This window comes from Ochotona princeps, chromosome 4, assembly GCF_030435755.1.
Source record: "Ochotona princeps isolate mOchPri1 chromosome 4, mOchPri1.hap1, whole genome shotgun sequence".
Taxonomy (NCBI): domain Eukaryota; kingdom Metazoa; phylum Chordata; class Mammalia; order Lagomorpha; family Ochotonidae; genus Ochotona; species Ochotona princeps.
The window spans coordinates 17744064-17761610 of NC_080835.1; the positions used below are offsets into that span (position 1 = coordinate 17744064).

General features: G+C 47.2%; 1 protein-coding gene and 1 pseudogene across 1 annotated transcript in view; one reads left to right on the top strand and one right to left on the bottom strand.

The window, feature by feature from the left end:
- ALKBH3 (alkB homolog 3, alpha-ketoglutarate dependent dioxygenase) overlaps positions 1-17547 on the bottom strand; it is a 167703-nt gene that overhangs the window by 77579 nt on the left and 72577 nt on the right. The gene's annotated exons all lie outside the window — the stretch shown is intronic.
- Positions 11018-11326, top strand: LOC101536497 (10 kDa heat shock protein, mitochondrial-like; annotated as a pseudogene).

Consider the following 17547-nt stretch of genomic DNA (forward strand, 5'->3'; position numbering starts at 1 on the left):
AACCCTGACTGCACAGGGATGCAAATATTATCAGCAGGTGCAGACTACTGGGGACATCTTAGAGGCTGGTGACTAGTCTGCCCTCCACTCGTGATACTTCATGTTCAAGTTCCTCCCACTTGGACGACGTACTCATCCTCTCCTAAGGTCCCTAAAGTCTCTTGCTAGCACAGCAGCATCTGAACTCGCTCCAAGCTGCTCTTGCTAAAGTGCAGAAATCTGAATGCATCACTTCTCAGTCTACAGACACATGGTCTCAGAGACAAGGTATCCTGCCTGCTTCTGCTCACGGCATACAATGGGTAGACAGGCACAGAGTTAACAACTATAGACAAAACTCTCTCTACGAGGGACAAAATGCGGGGCACAAGGGAGTCACCACAGAACCCTAAAAGCCAGACTGAGCAAAATGGCCTGGTTTCCTTGATGAAGATGTTACTTCTGCCAAGAAGTCAATTTCCATGTTTCTTGACTGCAACCTACAGTTCCACCCTTCAAATTCCCTTTTCTTTTCCACACAAGTTAGCATGCATTGGCAGAATGGCAGTCTTCTTGGCCTACTCCCTGTTCAAGGGCCCAAGTGTCTGTTTGTTTCATTTTTATTTTTATTTCCTTCCTTTTCAAGTGAAGTCCGTGACGTTCCTCCTGAAATAACTCTCTGCAGAGCTCCTACAGATCTCCTACAGATCTCACAGGGATTTACTCCATTCCATAAAAGCCATTAAAAAAATTGGTGTGATTCGAAAACCAGGACAGGGGCAGGGATGGCTAGATAGAAAGGCACCTGCCAGTAGTGTGTGGGCTGGATAGTAGGTTGGTTGGGTTGAACTAGGCTTCAATGCCCATTGACAAGTACGAGAGCTAAATGAGATGTGGGACAGACTGAACAAGCCTGCGGTACATAGTGGCATGCATGGGAACCAGGGTAGGGAGCAGGCCTGGTGGGGGTTATGGGAAGTCACCCCAACTAGGCTGCAGCTCCTACTGGTTTGCGTGAGGACCAAGTATGAAATGGGTAGGATCGAGCTGGACTACAACACCCATTGGTTCAAGTGGAAGACAGGGCTGGAAACAGAGCTGACGCAGCAATTGCAACCACCAGCACGAGCATAAGCTGATTGGGGCGACAGACGGTGCCGAACCCTGTGCTGGCAAACTCACACAAGAATCAGGTTTGGGATCATCTCAGATGAAGTTTCTTTGAAGATCCCCCCCAACTGAACTGCTGCTCTCAGAATCCCAACCATGAAGAGACTATGTCAGCCAGTGGATTCTGAATAGGCTTAATTGCGATTGGAACAGCGAGACTGGCAGCAATTCAGAACTGTTTGAACTATCAAAACTGCTTGAGCAGGACCCTTGGAGTGTGCCTCACATCGGGGATCTGGAATGAGTGGGAGGCTGGGTGGGGCTTTTCCCTTAGTTTCTCCCCTGACCCTAGATACAAGTGGAAAAATGATGATATTAGTGTGGAAGCAATGGTATTACCCACTTTCCTGTAGCCCTTGACCCTTTGTACCCTAATGAACTAAGTAAGATTATTTAAAAAAATAATAAATTTTTAAAAACCTGTGTGATTAATGCTTCTCTGTCTTGGGCTTCTGGTGAGAGACCACACTTTCCAGCTTCTTAGAAGCTTTATTGTTTGATTGCGTGAACCTGCAGATACACCCTTAAAACTTCAGGTGACCCCTGGCTGCATGCCTAGGGGCTTCCTCCTTCCATTTGTCAAAGACCTGCACCAAAGATCTGACAGCCACACCCTAGGACTTCATTTTAATAAACCATTTGTTTTTCCTATTGAACCTTGGATTTCGTCTTTGCTCAAATGTATTTATCAATATTTGCACCTGGGGGAAGCTTGCGATTTTTTTTAGATCTACCCATCTTATGCTTCTTTATATTGAAGAGTGTCATGAAATTACCGCCACAACATGAATGGATCTTCCTCCATCCAGCCTGGAGTAACATTTCCCTAGGTTTGTTCTGGGGTCCTCCCTGGCAGCCTCCACAAATGGTATAATGCTTCCACATTAGTCCCTGCGGTGCATTTGCGTTCCTATTAACACTGCCCTCAAATTCCTCCCAGCTTCTGCCCACTATCCAGTTCCAAAGCCATTTCTACATTATTCAGTGTTTTTCCTCTTTTTTTCTTTCCTTCTTCTTCCTTTTTTTTTTTTTCCAATAATAACAGCACTGCATGCCTGGTTCCCAAGTCTGGGCTTATCTTCTGCTGCTGCGTAACAAGCTTAGAAGCTTAAAGCAACAAGCATTCCTTTTCTCTTGGTTTTGGCCTTCCAGGAATTTGGGAGCTGCTGGCTTGGGAGCATATTGCACAGAGTCTCTCACATAGGGTTGCAATCAGGATGTTGATCAGGGCTTCAATCAGTAGAAGGCTTGACTGGAGCTACAGGATCTGCTTCCAAGTTCACTCATATGGCTGTGGTCCATGGCTGTAGTTCTGCCATGTGAACCTCCCCATGGGGTTACTCATGACCTGGCAGTTGGCTACACTGTATTGGATGCACAGATAAATCTTTGTTGGCTGGGAGAGCAGACTGCATCCTCCATCCACCTTGGAGGCTAGGAGTTCAGTCACAGTCACCTGTACCAGACGTACATCCAGAATGTATGTCCGCCTGCAATGTGTGTATGGGAATGCATTTGGAAAAGGTGGTTTTGCAGTTGTAATTAACTGAAAGACCTCTGAATTAGATCCTCCACTTGGGCCTCATCTACACTGACAAATGTCATATGGAAAAAGTTACAGACTTCAGAAGACCACACGGAGATGGAGGGAGAGATGGTGATGACTGCTGAAAGCCACCAGAAGCTACTAAAGGGGCGCGCCAGAGATTTTCTCACAGTTTCTGGAGACAGGAAGCAACGCTGCCAACTCTTGAACCTAGGGTAGTGGTAGTTCACAGCACAGCTGGCTAGCACAAGCAGATAGCTCTGCTGGTTCTCACTGTGACTCCAAGAGTGTCTGACTTGAGATGAAGTCTCCCACCTTTCCCTGGTGAGACTTTATGACAGCCCTTCCCAAATGTCTGTTAGTTATCTGAGAGGTGGAGGGAGAATTTTCACCTCCTGGCTCACCCCACAAATGTCCAAGGTGGTCCCCAGCAGAGGACGAAGCCAGGAGCCAGGAACCCAACCCCAGTTCTCCTGTGTGGACAGCAGAGAGCTGATCACTGGGCCATCATTGTTGCTTCCCAGAGTCCACATCAGCTAGAGATTGGAGAGGCTGGCATTGTGGCATAGCACGTAAAGCACCCTCCTGTAATGCTAGCATCTCACATAGGTTTCAATTCATGTTCCAATAGCTCCATTTCTGACCTAGCTCCCTGCTAACGTGCCTAATACCTGGGCCCCTGCACCCACATGGATGATCCAGATGGGGCCCAGCCTCTTCCTGGCCCAGTTGCAGCTGTTATGGCTATCTTTAACTCTGTATGACTCTGCCTTCAACTAAATAAAATGAATCTTTTAAAAGTAATAAATGGGAATACAGTAAATGCTCAATAAATGTTAGTTACTATTAATTTAATTTCTAACAGTGCTATTTTATTCAGATGACATGGAGTAAATAAATGCATTAAAATTTTTTTAAATAAATGGAATCAAAAGAAGAACTGAGTATTGAACCCAGGCACTGCAAAAGGTGCTGTGAGTGCCCTGAAAGCTCTAATATTTCTTGGATAGTTCTATTTGCTACCCATTCTCCTCTGTGCCGGGGACATCATAGTGAACCAAAGAGACAAAACAACCTCTGGTGATCATCGAGTTTTGATTCTAGTGGATACCAGTTAGTTCAATACCTTGGGACTTTGGTTCCTTCAAATCTCCAATGTTACAATGGCCACATACACTCGCCATATGAAAGTGAAAATTTAAAAATTTTTTGGGAAAGCAAAAGAGGATGGGCCAACGCCTCAGGACCCTGCACCTGTGTGGGAGATCCACAAGAAGCTCCTGGCTCCCAGCTTCACATCGGCTTAGCTCCAGCTGTTGTGGCCATTTGGGGAGTAAGCCAGCAGATGGAAGATCTGTCTCTCCTTTCTGTGAATCTGCCTTTCCAATAAAAAAGAATTTAAAAAAGTCCTGGGGTGGAGTTGCTCCTAATAAGTGAAGAAATACAGAAATCTCCAAGATTTCCTGATGGAAGAGGAACTGGGGAAGGAATTCTCACGCAGCTCTACCCTCAACCCCTCCTTCTCCAAGTGAGAATGCCACAACAGCTCCCCAGCAGCTGCTGAAAATCATCTCCTGCTCGTTTCCCTTCCCACCTCACTGGATGCTTCTCTGCTCTGCTCTGGGGGCTCCATTTTCTAGCAAATGCAGTCTAATTGCCCTACTCAAGCCCACTACTGACATTAAGGAAAGAGCCAAGTAATTTTCTCAACTAAGAACCAAGGGGTGGTATTTATGCACTAGGGCCTTGCAAGCTATCATTACCTCTTCTGAGGTTTCTTTGGTTGATAACTAAGGGATAGGGAAACTACTTTTCAAAAAAGTCACTCAGTGTCTACACATATGGAATGTGTGAATGAAACACTTATGAAATAAAACTACCACTCAGAACCACCTCATGTGCAATGCCATACACACCATGTCCTGAATTGCTTGGGAGAAATAGTGCTGAATTATTTCACAAACCCTTCGTTCCCACCTGCATGATTAGCACTGGACTTGTCTCAGTCCAGGCCATGTTGTACAGTCTTTCCTGAGATATTGGGTCTCAAGGTCCAGTGACCCTCAGCATTACTTTGAGTGCTTATGAAAGATGACTATTCCTCACAGAAGTTGTGATAGAGCATTACTGAGATAGGATCCAAGAATCAGATATTTAACCAGCTACCACAGAGATTCTGGCCCAGAGGAACCCTGATCTTGGGTCTTACCCTGCCTGACCCTGGGTCATTGCTTGGGTTGTAAGTGACCTTCAGCTGTTAACTTGGATCTACCCTCCACTTGACCCTATTGGTAAGCCTGATACTGAAACTGCCTTGTGCTGGTCTATTACGGCGAATTAACTGTTCCTTAGGGTTTGGCCCTGACGTCTTCCGAAAAAGGCAGGTCCACATGTCCCTGGGAGGTGTGAGGGTGTCTTCCCACAGCTTACCTGCTGGGCTGGTCACAGCTGTCACTCTGACTTGGGTCCCAAGGTCACTCCTGCTTTGAGCATGAATCAGCAGCAGCATCTCAATCATGGAGCTTTCAAAATCATGTTTAAGGAATATCAGCAACTCTCTTTTTCCTGAGAGTCCTTCTCCAAGAACTTCTAGAAGCCTCTGGCTCCTTCCGTGGTGCCAGGGATCTAGGTGTTAAGTGAAGGGCTGTGGTATACACAGGTGCACAAGGATGGAGTGAACACAATCTGAGTTTTAGCCTTGCTCCTTGCCTGGTGTGGGATTAGGATAACAGGACTGTCAATAGTGCTCTCATTCTGTACACTGAGGACCCTGTCTTAGAGGATGCTTGGGCAAATCAAGTTAGGGGAGGATGAAGGAATCAAGGGCTACAGTCTCTCATACTGCAGGATTTGTCAGGTACCCATGAATGTGTCAGACAGAGGAGGATTGCTGTGTTCATGGAATCCAGAGTCTCTCAGGGTAGACGGACATGAACTGATGCACTAATTATATAACTGCAAAATCACAAACAAGGCTAGATGCTAAGAGCAGTGTCAGGAGCAGTCAGGGAGCACTGGTGCGGGCTGTGACTGAGCTGTGAAGGAAGTGATAACAAGCTTGGTGGGAGTGTCTGGCTAGCATAGGACAACCCAGGCCAAGGACACGACACCCAGGGAGCTTGGTGGAAAGGAGCTGGACCTTCATACCTCATCCTCTGCCACCTTGTACTGCCAGTGTGTCATCCTCCCACGGTCCCTCTCTTGCGCTTCCATCCTCAGTATATCCAACACTGTCAGTTCACCTGCCTCAGCCTCACTCTCATAGCACGGACGGGGCAGTGTGGCCCAGTGCCAGAGTCTGGAGCACACAGTTCTAGTTCCAAATCTTGAACCCACTCTGTTTTGTCTCTGTGGCCTTGGACCTGACCTTTCCTCACTCTCAGCCCCAATTTCCTTTCGTGTGAATGAAGAGAATGCTGTAACTAACCTCCCCAGCTCAGTGCAGTGAAGCACTCATGTGAGTGCTTTAGAGCAGCACCAGACACATAGTAAGGGGGAAAGAAATGGCATCTATTGATGGCATCAGTATTTCAAGAATTTTAGATGAATGGCTCCTTTACTTCCTGCAAAAACACTTAGTTGCTATTAGTACTGCCACTGTCTAGACAGGGATTCATTCATTCACTTTAAATTATGTGTTGGATACTGTGCTAAGGGCTCCGATTGGCAGTGAGCAGAGCAAACACAGGCAGGCCCTGTTCGGAGACGCAGGACAGACATGTAAATGTGAATGGGTTCTCACTGACCAAGCCCAGGACAACTCGAGCATCAGCAGGAATACTAATGATAATAATGATGTTACATGTAATAATAATGATGTAGTAATAACAATGATAATAAGATGTAACCGAAATGTAAATAAATTAATATTTAATAATAAAGTAAGAATGCATTGTTCTAAATTGATACAAATAAATCAATGCATAATTAAAGAAGTGGAAAGGGAGAAAATTCTTTACTATGTTATAATACCAACTAATAATTTTTAAAAAATGGTACAGAAATGGTGCCTAGTTTTTTTAAATCATCAACTGGCTAATCCTATAGAAAAAAATGGAATCAGGCAAAAGCCATGCAGGAATGCTGGAGTTACAGGTTGGAACTGTGATGAGAAATAGGATGTTTGCATACTCTCCCAGTGTTTATTATACTTGGGAAAATCATGACTTCAAGGTGGCAAACCTGGGAGGCAACGCTGTAGCCACGTGATGAAAGTTAACTTAACAGCCATGGGACAAACTGACAAGGTGTGCTTATGGAGTTCCCACCAAAAGGTAAAGCCTAGTCAGGAGGACACATCAGACAAGGGCTGGCCTCACAGCACACAAGTTAAGCTACTATCTATGTCGTTGGCTTTCCATATTGGAGCACAGGTTCGAGTCCAGGTACACTGCTTAACATCCAGCTCCCTGCTAAAGCAACTGAGAAGGCAGAAGAGAGACCTGATCACCTGGGGCCCTGCCACCCACATGGGAGACCCGGATGAAGTGCTAGGCTCCTGGTTTCAGACCAGCTCAGCTCAGCTCTGGCTGTTGTGGCTATTTTGGGGAGTGCATTGATGGATGGAAGATCGCTCTTCCTGTCTTTCCTTTCTCTTTCACTCTGCCTTTCAAATAAACTTTATAAAATAAATCTTGAGTCCAGCACAGGAGCCTAGTAGCTAAAGTCCTCACCTTGAACACACTGGGATGCCATATGGGAATCAGTTCATGTTCTGAATGCTCTACTTCCCTGCCAGCTCCCTGCCAGTGACCTGGGAAAGCAGTAGAGGACGGCCCAAAGCCTTGGTACCGTGCACCAGCATGGAAGACCTAGAAAAGGCTCCTGGCTTCAGATTGGCTCAGCTCCAGCTGTTGCAGCCACTTTGGGAGTGAACCAGCAGACAGAGGATCTTTCTATCTCTCCTCTGTAGATCTGACTTTCCAATCAAAATAAATAAATCTTTTAAAAAAATATATCGTTAGGGGCTAGCACAGTGGCATATCATGCTAATCCTCGAGCTCACATGGGCGCTCGCTCGTGTCCCTACTGACCCACTTCCAACCCAGCTCTCTACTTATGTCCTGGGAAAGCAATGGAGGGAAGCCCAAGTCTTTGGGACCTTATACCCATATGGGAGACCAAGAAGAAACTTCTGGCTTCCACCTACAGACAGGTCAAGCTCTGGCCATCGACAACCATTTAGGAAGTGATCCAGAGGACAGATTTCTCTCTCTCTCTCTCTCTCTGGGCCCAGCTTCCCTGTTCCTTGTCCTTGGGCTCAGGGTCCTCACTACCCACCCCCTCCTTATCTTTAAAATTTTGTTACCAAAAACTTAGATGAACTCAAATTTAAGACATTCTGCACAAAAAAATGGTTCTTACTCCTAAGATTATGAAAAAGGGCAGGCAAAGAGAACAATCTAGATTAGAGATAAGTGCATCATGTGACCCTGGGCTGATAAAAAGGAACATTACTGAGCCAGGTGGGGACTCTTTGTGTCTGTAAGCTAACTCAGGGTGTTGCACTCACATGAATTTCCTGAGTTTGGCAACTGCAGTGCGGGTCTGGAAGAGAATGCTTTCAGGAGGATACATTAAGGGATTTTAAGGGGCCGAGGAGCTTCATATTCACACACCACCTCTCAAATGGTTCAGAAGAGAAACATGATAATGTGTGTGGGCAGATTACATAGACACATGAAAGGCAGACGATTGCTGGATGATGATTGAGAAATGAAACTGGTAAAAATCAGTAAGGTAAAATGTGAACATTTGAGAACATTTGGGAAAATCGTTAACAAAAGTTCTTTGTCATATTTTTGTGCCTTTAATTCTTAAAACTGAAGTTATTTAAAAAATGAAAATCTAGGGCCCGGTGCAGTAGTTTAGTGGCTAAAGTCCTTGCCTTGCATGCGCTGGGATCCTGTATGGGCGCAGGTTCTAATCCTGGCGGCCCTGCTTCCCATCCAGCTCTCTGCTTGTGGCCTGGGAGAGTGGTCAAGGACGGCCCGAAGCCTTGGGACCCTGCACCCAGGTGGGAGACCTGGAGGAGGCTCCTGGCTTGTGGCTTCAGATCAGCTCAGTTCCGGCCGTTGCAGCCGCTTGGGGAGTGGATCAGTGGATGGAAGATCTTCTTTTCTGTCTCTCCTCCTCTCTGCATATCTGACTTTTCAATGAAAATAAATAAATCTTTAAAAAAAAAAAAAAAAAAGAAAATCTCTACCCCCCAAAATCAAGAAAAAAATCGAAGCTTCCTCCCCATGCCTGTTTGGTGTGAGAAGAGATAGGTGTGTGTGTATGTGTGTGCGTGTGTGTGTGTGTGTGTGAGAGAGAGAGAGAGAGAGAGAGAGAGGTGGGAGGAAAGGAGATCTGATGGAGAACTGGTAAATCCGCATAGGAGCCATGCCTCTCTGCAAAGAGCTGTTTCCGGTCAGCTGGGGGCAGGTGGCAGGCATGAGAATGGCCATTTCTGGCCCTTTTCCCATACAGGAAAAATAAGGAGGGGGTGGGTAGTGAGGACCCCTGAGCCCAAGGACAAGGAGCAGGGAAGCTGGGCAGTGGGCAGGAGGTAGGGTCCTGGGTGGTGGGCAAGAAGTGTTTCTGGTAGGTCATGGATGTCCGTGGCACTGACTACTGGGGACCAGGAGACCCCAGGACTCCAGGAAGGAGGAAAGAGGAGAGTGGAGAGAAGAGCAGAGCAGAAGCTAGCACCTCAGTTAACACTAACCGACACCACTGCTGAAAGTCACTGAAAAGGCTGGTTACAAAGATCATCAGTGATTTGGCAGGAACACGCAAAAGTCAAAAACATCCATGGAAACAAGAGATTAGAGAGATGGGCTCAATCCTTTGTCTGGACCATATCTGCCAAGTCATGTGATGCTTAGCTTTTCCTCCTGGGCAGACACAGCCATCCAAGGTGGGGGACTAATAGCAGACCCCCACCCATTCTTGATAAAGCTGGATCTCCAGGGGTCTCCACCATCAGGCCAGAATAAAACAAGATAAAACTCACCCTGCACCATCCCCACTGAAACCTGTAGGAAAAATGAAAAAGTCAACGTCGCATTGAGGCTCGCCCTGTCCCTGAGAATTCCTAATCCCAAGTAGGTTAGTTAGCAGGGGTGGTGGAGCCTGAACTCGTCCAGCCTGGCTGAGGCGAGATGGAATATAGAGGCTTTTTAGACTGGCGCAAGTATGGACAGCCAGGTGGCATGACTTGCCGGGGGAGGGGAGGCCTGGCTAGGCTCCAGTCCCCCGCCCTGGCCTGGGTGCTTTTTGGACCAGCACAGGTAAAGATAGGCAGGCAGTGCAACTCCCCAGGGGAGGGGAGGCCCTGGCTGGTTCAGGCACCAGTGGCACTAGGCGAAGCCCTCAGGCTGCCCAGCAGTGCCCTCTGGGGACTTGGGGGTGTAGACTGACATTTGATCTGGGAAGATGCACAAATGAGAGCAAGCAGGGACCTGATGTTTCATGTCCAAGTAAGGAACGACTTCTGAGGGGTCTTCCATGGACAAGGTCACTGTACTTGTGAGGCTAGATCACAGAACCCACCAGTGAGAGAGCTGGAACAGGGAATGGGTAATGTGAGGTTGGTCCACGACACTAAACAAGCATCTGAGGGAATGAGCTCTGGGGGCAGAATCTGTGGGGAAGTATGTGGGCTCATCCCTGTGGAATAGCAATCTCCGTTGGCATGCACAAGATCTGTGGCTGTGAACAAGCTTGGTTGGGGAGCTAAGGGGATGCCACAGCTGGGTTGGGGTTCCCACTGGTGAGCATGTGAGCCAGAATGGGGGTAGCAGGCTGGTCTGGACATGGTTGTAGACTCCCCTTGCAAGGGTGGGAATTGGGTCTGGGGAGCGTCAGACTGGGCTACACTCCCGCATACACTGGTACTCATGAGACCTGGGGTGGGTATAGAACGGGCTGGGCTAGGTCTCGGCTCCTGCTGAACCACATGATGACTGTCTCTAGGTATGGACCAGGTTTAGCTAGACTGCAACACCCAACAGTAAGCACCGAATTGGGTATGGACCATTTGGGCAAAGACACTGTTCCCACCAGAATAAGAGGTGGACAAAGTCAACTTGGGCCAAGAACATCCACGTGGAGGTGACCTGATAGAGGAGCTTGGGGAACTCCTTTGTCAGGATGCAGTCCCTATAGGTAAATGCAAGAACCAAGGCTGGTTGCAGCCCAAATCATGCCAGGCTACAGTACCTGCCAGCACATATGTGAGTCAGGCCAAGGCCAGTTCATAACATCCACTGGCAGAGGTTGGACTGTGGGGCATCTCTCTCCTCATAGCAGTGCACAAGTGGAACGGGAGCTGTGACCATGGCAGGACAAGCATTAAGAAAGTTTCTCCCTCTCTTTGACTGGGTGTTAGTGGAAAGGAGTGCAATGGAAACCATCACCAAAGAAAGCATTATGCTCCCAGAGAAGTCTCAAGGAAAAGTGTTGTAGGCAATAGTAGTGGCTGTGGGATCAGGCTCTAAAGGAAAGGGTGGAAAGATTCAACCAGTTAGCATGAAACTTGGAGATAAAGTTCTTTTTCCAGAATATGGAGGCACTAAAGTAGTTCTAGATGACAAGGATTGTTTTCTATTTAGAGATGGTGACATTCTTGGAAAATACATAGATTGAAATCTATTAAAATCGCATTACACGAAGCTGCCCATTCCACTGACATTCTGAAATCTTTCATCTTGTAAATAATTTCTGTGTCTCTTTTATAACAAACTGATGCTGTCTAAAATTTTTTTAAAATCCACTGGCAGATCTGAGGACCAGGATGGGGTACAGGAGGGGTCGGGTCAGGTCACAACCAACCAGTTCAGGGACCAGAAGACAAGGCAGGCTGGGCTGGGCCGAATTAGGCTTCAGCACCAACCAACAGGAGCTGGGACTGGGGTCAGGTTGCAATACCTGGTGGTCAATGCCGAGGTGAGGCGAGCCATGCCAGTCTGGGGGTGGTGGGTGTTGAGACCGTGAGCTCTGGGAGCGGCAGTACGGCAGGACCCAGGTCACTTGGCCCAGGTCCTTGGGCCTGCCTGAACGGTGGATGTCAGGTCCATGAGCTTTGGTGGAGGGGGATCAGGTGGGGCCCGGGTCACCTGGCCAGGGTCCTTGAGCCTGCTTGCATGGTGGGTTCTGGGTCCATGAGCCCCAGGGATGGGGAGTCTGGCAGGGCCCAGGCCAGGTGACCCAGGCCCTTGGACCCACCTGCAAGAACTGGTCCTCCTTAGTGGAAAGATGGAGTAATGGCTAGCTGGCCCAGATCCACAAGGAGGACATGGCAGCCCATTGGGGCCTTCAAAAGACTTACCTGTTACCAGAGCTGTGGGGAAGGAGAACAGAACAGATTGGACAACTACCCAGCCCAATGACGACAGCAAATATCTGGGCGAATAGACTCTAAGGTCAACTTTATCAGCCAATGGACATTGAACGTGTTCCCTCATCCTTGAATCGGTGAGATCAACAACATTTCAGAACTATCAAAACCATCTGGGCAGAAACCTCGAAGCATGTGCCACATCAGGACCCTGGGTCAATATTGGGTGACCATTCCCCATCCCCGGGTACTGGGGCAGTTGGGAAGCTGGGTTTGGCTTCTCCCATTATCTCCCCACTCCCCTCTCCCTCCCAGATAAAGGAAAAAGAAATGGAAAACTTGGAAACAATGGTCACACCACTTTTCCCTGACCCTCGATCCTTTCCACCATAATCAACTATGTAAGCATTATCTAAAATAAATTTTTTTTAAAAGATGACAAGAGGAGGCTGCAGGCATAAAGCACCCCTCCCGGGGATCTGACATGAGTGCAGAAGTGGGTGCAAGAAATCCCCTCCTTTCCTGGGCATTCCTGGGGCTGTGAGGGAGGCAAGAAAACAATACAGCCTCCGTGACAGAAACCACAGACTCAAAAACACACGAACACCAGCAAAAGCGAGGATTTCATGCAAAAGCTATGAAGGTCAAGTGTATGGGAAATTGCTTTAGGGTGCCTAGGGGGTGGCTGAGTAGCAGAAGTGGCTGATTTCATTGAACTCAAGCACAGGGACTTTCCCAGTGGCTGGGGGCTCACTCTGCAGCAGTTTGTCTCTGGTGGCGCTGCTAACCTGTGGGTCAGGTGACTCTAGTTCTGGAGCCTGTGCTGTGTGGTCGCAGGATGTTCACTCCTGGGTTCTACAGACCAGGTGCCAGTCACAAAATGTGACAATCAAAAATGCCTCCTGGGGTCAGCATCGTGGCATGACAAGGCTAAGCCTCTGCCTGCCAAGCCGGCATCCCATATGGGCACCAATTCATGTCCCGGCTGCTGCATTTGTAATCCAGTTTTTTGTTAATGGCCTGGGAAAACACCAGTAGGTGGTCCAAGTGCTTGGGTCCTTGCACTCACATGGGAGACATGGAAGAAACTCCTTGTTCCCAGGCGTTGGCCATTTCAGTCACTCAGGGAGATATGGCCTGGGAAAAGCAGCAGTCGAGGATAGCCCAAAGCCTTGGGACAGCTCCTGGCTCCTGGCTCCTAGCTTTGGATCAGCTCAACTCTAGCAGCTGCATCCACTGGGAAGTGAATCAATTGATGGAAGTTCTTCCTCTCTGTCTCTCCTATTCTCTATATAGCTGACTTTCAAAAAAGTAATCTAAAATAAAATAAATCTTAAAAAAACAAAACCACCTCTGCTCAGCCAGTTGAGACATTTATTTTACTCTATGGATCAAAGTATTGCTAGATTCTAGAATCGCAAAATATAGCAAATCAAGATTTAAACTAATGTTCTTGGTAATTCTGGTCTCTGTATTCTTCGTAAAAGATACTATGTGTGCCAGAGAAAGCTGACCTAGAAAAAGAAATTAGACTGTGCTAATAAAATTCTCAGACTCTGCAGATGAAGGAAATAGTCTTAGATCAACCAGGCTAAAAAGTAAATAAATAACTGAGTCACACATAAAGGGACCAGCCCCGTCAATCATGGATGTTCAACAGCAAGCACAATATCCATGCGATAATTAAGCCATTGTATATTTTCTTTGGATAAGAGTCAGTTAAGTCCTTTGCCCATTTTAAAGTTGAGCTGTCTTTCTCTTGCTGAGTCACAGAGTTCTTTATAAATTCTAAATACTGACCTTTATAAGATGTGTGACTTGCAAATATTTTTTCCCATCCTGTGGGTTGCTTTTGCATTTTCTTGACAGCGTTCTTCAATGTGTGAAAGCTTTTTAATTTTGATGAAGTCAAATTCATCTATTTTTTTCTTCAGTTGCTTTGTGTATTTGGTGTTATATCTAAGAAACCATTGCCAAATCCAAGGTCATAGAGACTTACCTCTATGTTTTCTTCTAAGAGTTTTATGGGATTCAGCTCTCATAGGTAAGTTTTTGATTCATTTTGAAGTTTCTGTTTGTGGTGGAAGGCAAGGGCCACAAGGCCAGTCCTTTAATGTGGATACCCAGCTGTTGCAGCGTCATTTGTTGAAGAACCTATTCTTTATCTGTAGAAAGGTCTTGGCACCCTTGCCAAACTTCAACAGATCAGGGCCAGTGTTGTGGTGCAGTAGGTTAGGTTTGCATCTTCAATGCCAGCATTCTACTCATTCAAACACCAGTGTCCCACTTCATATCCAGCTCCCTGCTAATGTGCCTGAGAAAGCAGTGGAGGCGCTATGGGTGGGGCTCCTGGCTGTGGTATGGCCCACAGCTGACTGTCTCAGCCATTTGGGAAGTAAACCAGCAGATGGAAGATCTTTCTATCTCCAGCTCTCCCTTTCTGCAATTGCACCTTGCAAATAAATAAGTCAAATAAAAGGAAGAGAGTTTTTTGCAAATCCCCTCAATTGACCATACATGTATAAAAGAACTCCAAAAAGTTCTTAGAAAGTTGGAATTAAAAGATGACACGCATTTTTTCTATGAACATTTTAAGATTATTTGTTTATCTGTTTATTCATTTGAGAGGCACACAGAGAATGCTCTCATCTGCTGGTTCATTTCCCAAATGCCCGTAACAGCCAGGGCTGAACTGTAGCTAAAGCTGCAAGCTGGAAACATAATCCAGTATCTGATAGTGGTGGGAACTCACTGACTTGAACCATCACCTCTGTACCCCAGGTTCTGCATTTGCAAGAAGCTAGCCACAAGGCTAAATGCTTGTCCCTCTGAGAACTTTTTGATGCCCCTCATACATGAGTCTATCCTAATACTGTGTTGTTTTGATTTCTGTAGCTTTCTGGTAAATTCTGATATTGGGAAGTGTGTCTCACTACTTTGTCCATCTTTTCCAAGATTGCTTTGTGCATTTAGGGTCCCTAGCTGCTCTGGTTGGAATATGCTTTGTCCCTCCAAAACTCGAAGCCTACTGTTATTTTGATTTGAGGGGGGTGAAACCATTTGTGGTTACAGGTGGAGTGACTGGCATACATTTGGCACGGGTCAGGGGCGGACCAGGCTGAACCAGTTCACATCAGCCGCTGGCGAATCTGAGCACCAGAACAGCGAGGTTCGGGCCAAGTATGGTCGCGACACATACCAGTACACATTACAGCTGGGATTGTGTGCATGCTGGGCTGGGCTAGACTGTAACAATAACTAGCTGGAATTGGGGGTGGGCTGGGCTGGGCCAGGCTACAGCACCCACTGGCAAATGCCAAGGTGAGGTGGGCCATGCCAGACTGGGCCACAGTGTCCAACCAGCACACGCAGGAACCAGGGAGCCAGGGGGTAAGCTGGTAGGGGGAATGTGGAGGGCCCCCCTGCTGGAACACCTCTCCCACTGGAGAGCGTGAGTCAGGATGGGGGCAAACCAGACCAGGCAGGGCCACAACACCTGTGGGCCACATGTGAGCTAGATCAGGGAAAAGCCAGGCTTGGTTGACTGTCTGTACTGGTGCAAACATAAATCAGAATGGGTGAGAGTTGGTTGGGCTTTGCCACAGCATCAGATGGCAGATGCTGGCACTGGGGGCTAAATCTGTCAAGTTAAACTGCGGAACCACCTGGAGAGTGCATAATCCGGGAGTGGGAGTGGCTTGGAAAGGAAATAGTGGGTGCCTCCCTCTTGGGTTATCACTCCCACTGGAGGGCACGAAAACCAGGACAGGGGCAGACCTGGCTGGACAGAACGGCACCCACCAGCATGTGCATGGGCTGGATAGTGGGCCCAGTTGGGTTGAACCAGGCTTCAATGCCCACTGACATGTAGAAGAGTTGAATGGGATGTGGGACTAGTCTGCAGTACATACAGGCAAGCACGGGAACCAGGGCAGGGGGCGGCCTAGTGGGGGTTGCTGTGGGTCACCCCAACTAGGCTGAAGCTCCCACTGGTTTGTGTGAGGGCCGAGTGTGTGCTGGGCAGAATCAGGCTGGACTGCAACACCCATTGGTTCCAGGGAAGACAGGGCTGGAAACAGAACTGATCCAGCAATTGCAACCACCTGCAGATTGGGGTGACAGACTGTGCCAGGTTTGTACTGGCAAGCACACACAAGAATCTGGTCTGGGATTACCTCAGACAAAGTTTCTTTTGGGATCTCCCGAATTGCACTTCCAGACTCAGAACCCCAACCATGAAAAGAAGTGCAGGTTCCATAGTCTGCCATGGAGTGCAAGTGCCAGAGCCGAGCCTCCTCAGAGGCCCAGATGAAGCAGTGGAGAGCATATCCAGGTGTACATGGAGGATATGGCAGTCCATCAGAACCTGCAGAGGACACCTGGTACCACAACAGAAGATGGAGGACAGAACAAATCAATCAACTACCCCAGGCATGTGTTGGCAGTGAAAATCTGGGTAACCAGAGACTCTAAGGTGGACTACGTCAATCAGTGGATTCTGCAGTGATTTCATCGTGCTTGGAATGGCGAGTAAAGGTAGCAATTCATAACTGTTGAATTATCAAAACCACTTGAGCAGGACCCTCGGAGCACGCCCTTCACTGGGGACCTGGGATGGGTGGGAGACTGGGTGGGGCTTCTGCCTTTATCTTCCCCTTTACCCCAGACACACACACAAAAAAGCAATAATGTGGAAATAATAGTCTTACCCACTTTCCTATGGCTCTTGACCCTATCTGCCCCAATTAACTATGTAAAGATTGTCAAGAAAAAAGAAAAAGAAAAAGAAAAGCCACAAAACAGAATCAACAACAGGAAGAAAAAAAAGAAACTAAGAACACCATGAAGTTAAATAACATGCTACTGAACAACTAATGTGTCGCTGAAAAAAGGAAAAAGAACCTTCTTGAAGAAAATGATGCTGCTGAATGATCTATGAGTCAGTGAAGAATTTGATCAGAATAAAGTGTTTTGAAGAGATGCAACAAAAAAAATCAAAATCCGTGAGATACAGTTTCCGCTGATCTTTGTAGGTGAAATATGTCTCCTGTAGGCAACAAATAGATGGGTTTTATTTTTTAAATATAGTCTACTAATCCATTGTGGAGAGCAGGACTATGCCCCAAGATGGCGCTTGTTATTGTCTTCTCACGGCACAGAGGCAGTAAACAAGTTTTAGGAAGTTGCAGAAGATTGGTTCAAGGTCTCATGCAGTCTGCATGGTGTGCGCGTGATCAGAGTTGTGATTGATGTGTGTGTGCGTGATCAAGGCTGTGATTGGTGTGTTTGATGTGTGGCCAAGCAGCCCTGTTGGAATTGGCTGTTGATAGGGTTTTAACCTAAGTTTGAGAGAGAACAAAGAAGAAGAACAAAGAGGAGTAGTGGTAGAGGAGTAGTGGTAGAGTAGTAGTAGTAGTAGTAGTAGTAGTAGTAGCAGTAGAAGAGGAAGCCTGTAAATATGCTGTAGTTACTGTCCTTCTGTATTATACTTGGATTTCTTATTTTGTTACGTTATGTAATTAGTTTGTCC